General features: G+C 39.6%; 1 pseudogene; it reads right to left on the bottom strand.

The window, feature by feature from the left end:
• Positions 1-12,360, bottom strand: part of LOC101401519 (non-histone chromosomal protein HMG-14 pseudogene) — a 96,900-nt pseudogene that overhangs the window by 43,219 nt on the left and 41,321 nt on the right.

Here is a 12,360-nt window from a genome sequence, read left to right as displayed (position 1 = left end):
ATAAGTTCAGGGATTTGAATTCCCAGCTCAAGTGCTGCATAAATGACCTAAAAGTTTCTATGACCTAAAATGACCTAAAAGCTCCTTCTCTCTGAAGGAGACCCTCATCTCCCGTGGCTGCAGAGCTGAAATTGCTGAAAATCAAATGCAGAGCTTCATCTTTTGACTGTCTGAATTATAGCGCAAGTTGAACTCTCAGCCTCCCAGGGTGTCTACTGTTAAAGTGAGGACATTGATCGGGAAAGAATGGGATCCTAAAATTTGGGATAAGAATGTGTGGAAAGCTCTTGATGAAGCTGGAGGCATGGAGCCCCTAAGTTCTGATGAGCCTTTTTTTTTTTACCAGGGGAAGAGATCTCCCTACCCCTCAGCAGCAGTGGCCTCCTCAACCCCAGCAGAAATGCCATCTCTACCCACAGTGGTATGGAACTTTCCACCTCCACCTGCACTACCTGAGGAAAGCTTAATGGCCTCCACTGAGGCATTTGTCATGCAAAGCAATGCAGATTCTCCTCAGGACCCACCCGCCACCCCTCTTTCCTTCTAGATCTGTTAAGTAGACTCAAATCCCAGCAGGCCCCTAAAGGTGAGGTACAATGTGTGACCATGAGGAGATATCTTACACTCCAAAAAGACTACCTGAGTTTTCTAATTTATACAGACAGAAATCCAGAGAACATGTGTGGGGATGGAGACTAAGACTATGGTATAAGGGTGGGACATAAAGTTGGATCAGGCCGAATTAATTGACATGGGCTCACTAAGAAGAGATTCTGCATTTAATGTTGCAGCTTGGGGAGTTAGAAAGGGCTCTAACAATTTGTTTGGCTGGTAGGCTAAAACGTGGACTAAAAGGTGGCCCATTGTTGGGCAAATTGGAAATGCCAGACAACCTTTGGTTTAATGTAGAGGAGGGGATTCACTGGAATGTTAGAGTGGATCTGTCATTTAAGATTTACCTATGCTGGGTGGGTCCAGAAAACATACTTTTCACCAGTACTGTGAGGAATAAATTTGTGAGGGGAACTCGGGCATTGTTGAAGAGCTCTGTGATTGTTCTTCTCTGTAAGCCAGATCTTACAGTGGTAACCACAGTCACTGAATTGAGAACCCTAAATGCCATGAAAATAATTGGATTCTAGGGTGTCAGGGGCCAAGTGGTGGCACTCAGCTGCCAAAGGCAAAGTGGGAAAAATTACTGTAATGGACAGCAGAGTCAAAGCAGCAATCAGAATAGTTTAACTCGCATAGACCTATGACACTGGCTAATTTATCAAGACGTTCCTAGAAGTGAAATAGATAGGAAGCCTACTAAATTCTTATTTGATCTCTATAAGAAGAAAAGTTCTAGGTCAAGTGAACAAAAGTCTAACCTGAATCATAAAACAGAGTCATAGCCCCTCAATCAATTCCCAGACTTGAGCCAGTTTACAGACCTGGAACCCCTTGAATGAAGCAGAGGCCACGTTCCCTTGAGGAAGGACACTGGTATGCTACCAAACTTAATCTTAATCTTTCTCCTACCCCTCCCCAAAGGGACCTATGGACTTTTTCCAGGGTAACTGTGTATTGGGAAAAAGTAGATAATCAGATCTTTTGGAGATTATTAGACACTGGCTCTGAATTGACACTAGTTCCAGGAGACCCAAAATGTCACTGTGGCTCTCCAGTCAGAGTAGGGGCTTATAGAAGTCAGGTGATCAATGGAGTTTTAGCTCAGGTCCATCTTAGGGTGAGTCTAGTGGGTTCCCAAACCCATCCTGTGGTTATTTCCCTAGTTCCAGAATGCATAATTGGAATAGACATACCTAGCAGCTGGCGGAATCCCCACACTGGTTCCCTAACTTGTCGAGCGAGGGCTATTAGGGTAGAAAAATCCAAATTGAAGCCATTAGGACTGCATTTACCTAGGAAAATAGTAAACCAAACGCAATGTAACATCTCTGGAGGGACTTCAGAGATTAGTGCCACTACCAAGGCTTTGAAAGATGCAGGGTTGGTGATTCCCACCAAATCCTTATTAAGCTCACCTGTCTGGCCTGTGCAGAAGACAGATGGATCTTGGATAATGACAATGGATTATAATAAGCTGAACCAGAAGGTGACTCCAACTTCAGCTGCTGTAGCAGATGTGGTTTCATTGCTTGAGCCAATTAAAACATCCTCTGCAACCTGATATGCAGCTATTGGTCTGGCAAATGCCTTTTTCTCCATACCTGTCCATAAGGCCCACCAGAAGCAGTTTGCTTTCAGCTGGCAAGGCCAGCAACACACCTTCACTGCCCTACTTCAGGAGTATATCCAATATCCAGCTGTATGTCATAATTTAGTTCCCAGAGATCTTGATCAACTTTCCTTTCCACAAGATATCACACTGGTCCATTACACTGATGAGATTATGCTGGTTGGACCTAAAGAGTGAGAAGTAGCAACTTGTCTAGACTTATTGTTAAGACATTTGCACATCAGAAGGTGGGAAATAAATCAGACTAGAATTCAGGGGACTTCCACATCAGTGAAATTTATAGAAGTCCAGTGGTGTGTGGCATGTCAAGATATCCTTTCTAAGGTGAAAAATAAGTTGTTGTATCTGGCCCCTCCTACAATTAAGAAAGAAGTGTAATGTCTAGCAGGCCTCTTTGGATTTTGGAGGCAGCATATCCCTCATTTGGGTTACTTTGGCCCACTTACCAAGTGACTCGAAAAGCTGCTATTTTTGAGTAGGGCTTATAACAAAAGAAGGCTCTGCAACAGGTCCAGGCTGCTGTGCAAGCTGCTCTGCTGCTTGGGCCACATGACCCAGCAGATCCAATGGGGCTTGAGGTGTCAGTTCAAATAGGGATGAATTTTGGAGTCTTTGTCAGGCAACTTTAGATGAATCATTGTGCAGGCTTTTAGGATTTTGGAGAAAGGCCCTGCCATTATCCACAGATAACTACTCTCCTTTTGAGAAATAGCTCTTGGCCTACTGCTGGGCCTTAGTAGAGACTGAATGGTTAACTATGGGCCCCCAAGTTACCATGCAACCGAAGCTGCCCATCATGAACGGGGTGTTATCTGACCCACCAAGCCACAGGCTGGGTGTGCACAGCAGCACTCCATCACCAAATGGAAGTGGTGTATATGTGATCAGTTGGGAGTGGGCCCTGATGGTACAAGTATGTTACATTAAAAAGTGCCCCCAAAACCCATGGATCTCACTTCTACTACAATGCCTTCTCTCTTCCAGCCTATACCTATGGTCTCATGCGATGTTCCCTACAATCAGTTAACAGAGGAAGACAAGACTCAGGCTTGGTTTACAGATGGTTCTGCACGATAAGCAGGCACCACCCAAAAGTGGACAGCTGCAGCACTACAGCCTCTTTCTAGGACATCCCTGATGGACAGCAGGGAAGAGAAATCCTCTCAGTGGGCAGAACTCCAAGCAGTATACCTGTTTGTCCACTTTGCTTAGAAGGAGAAATGGCCAGATGTGCGATTATGCACCTATTCATGGACTGTATCCAGTGGTTTGGCTGGATCATCAGGGATTTGGAAGGAACATGATTGGAAAATTGGTGACAAAGAAATTTGGGAAAGAGGTATGTGGCTAGACCTCTCTTAATGGGCAAAACACGTGAAGATACTTTTGTCCTATGTCAAGGATCGCTAAAGAGTGACTTCAGCAGAAGAGGATTTTAATAATCAAGTGGATAAGATGACTCGTTCTGTGGATACCAGTCAGTCTCTTTCCCCAGCCATCCCTGTCATCGCCTAATGGGCTCACGAACAAAGTGGCCATAGTGGCAGGGATAGAGAATATGCATGGGCTCAGCTGGCTTAAAGATGGAGGGGGCCATGATGCAATAAATGTGGGTGGCCTCTGGAAGCTGGGCATGACTCCTGGCCAGTAGCCAGCAAGGAAACACAGACCTAACTCCTACGACCACTTGGAAATGAATTCTGCCAACAACCTGAATGAGCCTGAAAATGAATTCTCCCCAGAACCTCCATAAAGGAGTACAGCTCTCCTGACATCTTGATTTACGTCTTGTAAAACCTGGAGCAGAGTTTGAACCCATCTAGACTTCTGATTTACACAAGTGTGAGACAATAGACACGTGTTGCTTTAAGCTACTAAGTTTGTGGCAATTTGTTTACACAGCAATAGAAAACCAACACAGACTTGAAATCTGAAGGGTGCTGAATAGGCATCAGTCGGGTGAAGGATGGAGGAGGGTGGGGAGACAGAGTTGTTCTAGGCAGACGGGGTAACATGTGCAGTCCTGGGCAGGAGGAAGGATGGAGGGGTGAGGACTGAAAGAAAACCAGTGCAACTGGATCATAGTGAGAGACAGAGACAGAAGCACAACATGAGGTTGGAGAGAGAGACAGAAGCCAGGTCATGAGGAGCTTTGTGGGCCACGGTAAAAAGGGATTTTTTCCTAAAACGGTGGTGATTCTCAAAATTTTGGCCTCAAAACCCTTTTATACTCTTAAAAATTATTGAGAACCCACCCTACTACCACCAAAGCTTTTGTTTCTGTGAGTTATATCTTTAGATATTTACTCTATTGGAATCGAAACCTGGGAAATGTTTAAAAATATTTACTTACTGGGGGCCGGCCCAGTAGTGGTTACGTTCATGCACTCTGCTTCGGCGGCCCAGGGTTCGTAGGTTCGGATCCCGGGCATGGACCTACGCACCACTCATCAAGCCATGCTGTGGTGGTGTCCCATATAAAGTAGAGGAAGATGGGCACAGATGTTAGCCCAGGGCCAATCTTCCTCAGCAAAAAGAGGAGGATTGGCAGCAGAAGTTAGCTCAGGACTAATCTTCCTCACACACACACACAAAATTTACTTACTAGTTCATTTTGAAACAATAATAAACCCATTACACATTAACATTTTTATGTAAACTAGCTATATTTTCTAAAACAAAACAAAAATAGTGAGAAGAGTGACATTGTTTTACATTTTTACATGTCTCTTTAATGTCTGGCTAAATAGAAGAAAGCTGGCTTCTCATCTCTCCTGCATTCAGTGTGCTGTCCTGTCGTTTTGGTAATGAAGAAAATTCAGCTTCCCAAAGATATATAGTTGCAAAAGGGAGAGATATTTTAATAGCCGTCTCAGATAATTGTGGATATTCTTTGATACTACACCAAAATTCAATGAGAGACAGGCTCTAAAAAGTTAACTGCAATGTGAAATCTGAAACCATATCAACAAAATTTTTATACCCATTAAAAAAATATATTAGCCTATCTTGCACTTAGGATGGGTCTTTTTACCCCTGCATGATCTTACAACACATTGTCTTGGTTGTTTGCAAGATATTGGTTCAGTGATTTATGCAGAACTTCCAGATGTGGACATATTATATTATACAATATCAAAAATCACACTCATTGATATCACTACCAATCTCATCAGAAAAGTCTTATGTATTGGGAATCTTTCATACTCACAGTTGCAGATGTAAGTTTTCTAAAATTCTAATTTTAACTTGAAAGTAGGAATTTTGTCATTGGCAAAAATATTGTCTTTTCCTTGAAGTGACAGGCTCACTTATTTCATTTTTGAGAAAATGTCTGCAAAATACCCAAACCTGAATAACTGTAGTTTTCTGCCAGTAGCTCTTTCACGTAAAAATGGTGTTCCATGGAAAAAGTGGCTAGTTCAGCTCACAACTCAAACAGTTACATGGGTGCTGTTCCTCAAGGTAACTGTCATACTTCAGTCTACCACAGAAATGCATTATGCATAGTTTCTATTTTATAATATTGAATATTAAAAAGACATGTACTCAAGGTCAATATCTAATAAAATTAATAATATTCTGATTTATCAAGGACACTATTACATAGAAATGGCTTTGTTTTTTAATTGTGAGTGCACAGTGGTAAAGAATACAACTACTAACTGGTATAGTCTGGTGCCACTGCCTTGATTTACACCAGGGCGCCAGCAGTTTTACTCTCTGTTGCTTTTGCACCACCAGTAAGAACGTCAACAGGTGAAAAAGGCTAATAATGTCTTAGTATTACTGTGAATATAGATTTGACCTTTTCAACCCCGTGAGAGGATCTTCGGGATGCCCAGGGGTCCACAGACAACACTTTGAAAATTGCTGTTCACAAAAAAAGAACATTGTCTATGATGGATTTTAAGCAAGGCAGAGACATGATCAGAATTGATTGTAGTAGAAAGTCGCCAAAGTCAACCCAAGCACCAAAGATTGTATAGTAATAGAATATACCACAAGCAGTACAGTGGCATCAGATTCTCAGACCCGTGATTTCAATTTCATGTGATTTCAACAAACACCTCCTGTTATTTGTGTTTGGAAAAACAAAGATGTAAAAAAGAAATTTAAAATTTCGTAAGGGTTTAAGACATAAAAAAATATCTATAATGCAAGGGGAAGAAAGGTAAATTCTACTAAGAAAGGTGCAGAGTAATTTGGGTGTTATGAAGAAGGAAAGAGAGATCATATCCAGCTAGGATTATCAGGACAGGCATCATCAAGTAGTTGTCCTTTGAGATGAGCCTTGAAAGATGGCTAGAGTGGAAACAGGTGGAAAAAGGGGTGTGTGGGGATTCTAAGCTAAGAAAAGATTGTAAGTGAAGGAAGGGGGACTGCATGGGCATATGCAGGAACCAGCAGGAGGCTGGGGTTGGTAGAGAGGAGGCGGGGACAGAAGACTTGAAGGGAAATGAGGTCAGATGTGGAGGCTCTTGAACTCTATGCTAAGGCACTGACATTTAATTTGGTTGGCAAAGAGACCCATCAAATTTTCTTGCTGTATTTTGTTTTGTTTTGTAAGCAGCAGGTGATGTGATTTTTGTACCATGCAAGGTATCACAGGACTTGGCTGACATGCTTCATTGCCAGGCAAGGGTACAGTGAGAGACATGCAGATGTGGAGTGATTTTGTAACTATCAGGGAAGTCAAGACAAGGGTAAGGATCTCTACCAGTGTTATCTAGAGTTATCTGTTAACTAAAACAGGTAGCAACAGTTATTTGACAACTAGCTTCTTTGTGAGGTGAATGAATCCTGCAAATGCCTGCTACCCTGCATTCTTTGAAAATAACATTTTGGATGGATTCCGATTTTTCTGGCTTTCCAGGGAGGTAGTTATACTGAGAGTAAAGTCTTTGAAGACCTAGATTGGAATCCCACCTCTGCCACTCTGTGGCTGTTAGATCTCTGACAAGCTATTTAAAATGTTTGAGTCTTAGTTGCCTCATCCGTGAAATGAGTATAATAATACTGACTATACATGGTGATTGTGAAAATTAAATGAAATAATGCAGGAAAGCATGCTTAGAATAACGCCTGGCTCATAGCAAGCGCTCAATAAATGTCAGCCATTATTATCATCCCTGGGTAAAAGGTCTAGGTGTTATAGGGCTGAAAAGATCCTTTTGAAGTAAGTGTATTTTATTCATTGGTGAAATATTATTTGTGTACTTACTACGTGAGAAATCATGTGCCGGTGGCTAAATCAAAGTGATAAGGTGGTGTCGTTTCATAGAACTTTTTGTTAAAGATGATGAAGAACGTCCCTATGTAGCTGAACTGCCTCTTCCCCTCCTCAGTTAGCCCATACTTCTGAGTATTGTAATACGATTACACTGACGCATACATCTTCTTCCCATCAGAGAAGGAATGCTGTCAGTCTCCACAAAAGGCATATTTTAAAAATTTCTATCAAAGGTAAATATCAAGTCCTGCAGAGGAGGACAGCAGTTCAGCAGACCTGGGTTACAAATTCTGGCTCTCTTACTTCCTAGTTGATTAATTCTGGGCAAGCTACGTAACCTAGCTGAACTTCAGTTTTTTATCTGTAAAATAGAAATAATAGTACATAGCTAGTCGAGCTGTTGTGAAAACTAAATGGGGTAAACATGATCCTAACTAGAGAAAACTGATAAATGTGCAGGCCCATCCTGTCTCCAACTGTATTAGTGAATACTAAGAAATCAAGAAGTAAGGCAGTTTCCTGAGGCTCATGAAATATCTAATTCAAATCCATTTTACTTTCTATTTCTGCATAGTTAGGGACAGGTACATTATGGCCTGATTTAGCTGGCAAATGGTTATAGTTCTCTGTTTCTCCTCTGCAGATACAGAGACACGCAGGCTTTGCTAGAAGCATCTTCACTGCCCCATGTTTGACCTCACAAAAAAGGCAATGTTCTCAATACACTGGACAGGAGCAGATGTGAAAATAACATCTGACTCAAATTCTATAGCTCGGAGTTCTTTTAGAGGGATTCTTTATTGAAGGTCACATAGTTTGGAGTCACAAAGCTGCTACTTTGATTTATAAGGAAGGATCTAATTAGAGCTTAATATGTAACTCTTCAATTTATAATAAAAAGCCAATGATCTAATATTATTTATAATATCCTAGAATTGCTCTTTGCTTTGTGAATTAATTATGGACATTTCATCTTGAGGTATTGTGCAAAGCAGGAAGTACAATATGGGAAACTGGAAAAGTAATGGAGACAGATACATGCAATTTCACTTTTGCAGCGCTGTTTGGTCCCTGGTCATTCCTCAAGCCTACCACCCACCTTCTTTTCCATACGAAGTAAATAATCAAGTGAGTCAATCTTCTCATCCTATTTTTATTCCTTTTAACAGGAACCATAGATTCCCAGACTCTTATACTAATGCATAGTTCTTCATCTGTAAAAAAAATATTTCAACATCTTGAAATTAAGTATGAAAAAAATTAAGGATTTTTTTGAAGCGTTGGTTTTGTCTGATTCAGTATTACTGTCTAGAGTCTATCTAGAAGTCACATTATGGTTTTTCATAAGTTGGTTGGACATATGTCAAGTGGCATAGGGTGCAGCCTGTACTTTGTGCACTTTTAAAGCAAAAGGAGAGCCAAGCCTTTTGGGAATTTCCATAGCTTGCTTTGTGTGTGGCTGTCAAACTCTAACAATCAGTCAGTCATTGTTTAATTGATAGAGAAAACTGCACATCACTCATAAAGTCACGTTTGGGCATAAGAATACATAATCCATATCTGTGTGCTTGCTCCGCTTAATGTGAACAGCAAAACCTGCCAGATTCTACCTATAGGCAGATTCTGCAAAGAAATAAACTTTTGCAACTATGTCAGTGAACTTAAAATGTGGACTTTTAAAACTGAAAGAAATCTTTAATTTACATAAGCAGCCTCTTCATTTTGCAGATAAAAAAAAACGAGGCTCAAAGATGGGGCTGACTTGCCCGAGGACACAGAACAAGCTAGAAAGAAGTAGAGCCAAGACTAGAACTCAGGCATCCTCCCAGCTCAGTGCTCATTCTTGTATGTAGGATCTATGAATGGGCCAAGACAAAAAAAGGCAGAAGAGTTTTATATCCAGTAATGTTCCACAGAAATATTATTATTCCACAGAAATGAAAAGTGGGGGCCGGCCCCGTGGCTTAGCGGTTAAGTGCGTGCGCTCCGATTCTGGCGGCCCGGGTTCTGATCCCGGGTGCGCACCGACACACTGCTTCTCCGGCCATGCTGAGGCCGCGTCCCACATACAGCAACTAGAAGAATGTGCAACTATGACATACAACTATCTACTGGGGCTTTGGGGGAAAAATAAATAAATAAATAAAATTATTAAAAAAAAAAAAAGAAATGAAAAGTGGTAGCATTGCTATGGCACATTTGCCAATAAACAACCTCAAAAGTGTCAATAAGGAACTTGAGACTAGAGGGAAAATGTCTCTGATAGTTTTCTTCTAAGGGCTAACCTTACTCCCGGGCTCAGGTGAGTTTTCTGAGTCATATAGCAAGCTCGACTACATTTTTCTAATTAGTCACCGGCATTGAGTTTTTAGTCTCATTTTATTGATTACTACGTAAAGAAAAAATAAACCTTGAAAGATAGTAAAGATTACGTGGCCAAATGATTTGCCACTTGCTGGTGCCTCTATTCCTATTGAGAAATATGATAAAGACACATTGCTGGCTATTTTCCCAGGATGAGGTTTCATGGAGTTTGGGCACATCAAAAATTATACAATGATTCATATATTGTCAGTTTAATTAGATTTCATATTCTGTAGCTGATGACACAGCAGCCTCTGGGCTGATGAAAAATCTTGAAGTACTATGGAAAATCATTGCACACAGATTCTGAGTGCGCTATAATATTTACATGCCTGCCTGCAAACAGAATTTTCAATAATATTGAAGTGACTTGCCAAAACAATTTTAATATGGGTGTGATCTAATCTAAACCAGAAATTTTGCACGAACGGTTAGCTTTCCATTTGTACATATACCAATGTTAGAAGAAGAACCAAATATTAGACATGCGAATCACAGAGTTAATTTTTGTTTGGGAAGGAATTTACCACTGGACTTATACATAAGGTCTGAGTTACAGTCCATATACATCAGAATGCTGGTATCCATTCTTTCAAAAATTAAAATAAGTAACCTTTTCCTTTCCATGCACATATAGAGAAAGTATAGGATGAAGGTGGAGGAAAAGGAAGAATTTTTCAATAAACGATACTGGAACAAATGCTAGTCATTAGGGGAAACATTAAGTTAAATCCTATCTGACGCCTTAAAGCAAAATAAATTCTACATAATTTAAAGATTTAAATGTAAAGAAAAAAAGGAAAAGAAACACTAAAAGTACTTGAAGAACCTATAGTTGAGTATTTTTATAATCTTGTAGTGGAGAATGCTTTTCCAAAGATTACATAAAAGGCAGATGCTATAAAAGATTGATAGATGTGAATACATAAGAATAAAAAAACTTTATGTATAGTAAGAACACAATAGTCAAGATAAATGTCAAACTGAGGACAAAACTCATCGTCACGTATAACAAAGAGTTATTAGATATAATATAAAAAGAGCTCTAACAAAGAAATGACAAATGAATATCCAAATAGAAAGTAGGGAAACAACATGTATAGCAATTCAGAAAAGAAGATATATAAATGTCCAGTCTCATACATGAAAAGATAATCTCACTAGTAATTAAAGACTTGGAAAAAAAAGTGAGGCTTTTTTTTGGCTTATCAGCAACTTTATTTTTTATTTTGAAACACCTGTGTTTGGAAAGGGAATATATTATTTGGGTTCTATTGTCATAGATGTCATCATTGTCATTTTATTTTCCATAAACAGCCAGTTACCAGATTCACTGAAGCCCATTGTTGGGTGTCTGAAAAATTATAGGCTGTGATTATTCTGGCCAGGCAACTTCTCTATCTCCTGAGTCCCGCGATATTGTGTAGAGCCGAGTAGGAGATGTTTTCAAATTCTGGATCTTCAGTTGGCTTGTGCTCTGCGTGACTCTGGAGTGATGTGTGCACTGGGGAATGGAGAACTGGCATGGAATTGTGAAATTTCTTCCACTGGTAGCTTGACAGACTGACATTGATAGTTCTACAATAATATTTGATACTTAAAAACAGTTGGGATGTGATCAGTCTCCTCACAAATCAGCAAACCCTGTGATATGACACATAGCCCACACCAAATCCTAGTGGCCTTAGTCTACTTTTTTTCTTTCAATTTTTTATTGTTAGACTTTTCAAACATACAGAAAGGTTGAAGTATAGCACCATGAACACTCATAGATTTACCACTTTGATTCAACAATTGAACCTACCATATTTTAAACACATTGGAGGTCTGTTTCTAAATATCTTTCTAGATCTAAACACACACAAATATGTGTATACAAGAATGAGATCATACTTTACATACTGTTCTGCAATATCTTTTAAATTTTCACTTAAAAATATATTATAAATATCTTCTCAAATTTCACTAAATATTCTTCCACAATGTCATGTTTAATGGCCTCTAAGTATCTGTTGTATGGGTTTATTATAATTTTCATAACCAATTTCCTGTGGTTGGACGTTACTGCTGTTTCCCATTTTTCATTATAATGAAAAAAAAAAAAACAATGAGATTCATGTGTTTTTTTGCCTTTGGGTGAAATCTCCTGGGGTAAATTCCTAGACTGGGGATTGAGGTGTCAAAGGACACATGCATTTCATATTTTGCTTAGTCTATTGTTGAGGCAAGATCAATGGCAGACGGCTGTATAAGTCTACTATTGAGATTTGATGACATCATTTAAATTCTACCATCAAGGAATGAGTAGTTCCTTGTAAATAAAACTTAAAAATACCTGAAGCATACCCATTTTGATACCAAATAATTTTCAGCTACTTGGGCTAAAAAATATCTTTAAAATGTACCACATATCCCCCTGATTTCTTAAAAAGACTATGCTCAATATAGTTTAATCAATATTACTTTTTTTATGAAGATTCAAGTCATGGTGAGTTTTTCTGGACTATTTGCTCCCACA

Source organism: Ceratotherium simum, chromosome X (assembly GCF_057802395.1).
Source record: "Ceratotherium simum simum isolate JZ-2026a chromosome X, ASM5780239v1, whole genome shotgun sequence".
Classification (NCBI taxonomy): Eukaryota; Metazoa; Chordata; class Mammalia; order Perissodactyla; family Rhinocerotidae; genus Ceratotherium; species Ceratotherium simum.
The sequence above is the reverse complement of the archived record's forward strand: the minus strand, read 5'-3'. Positions and strand labels throughout refer to the sequence as shown.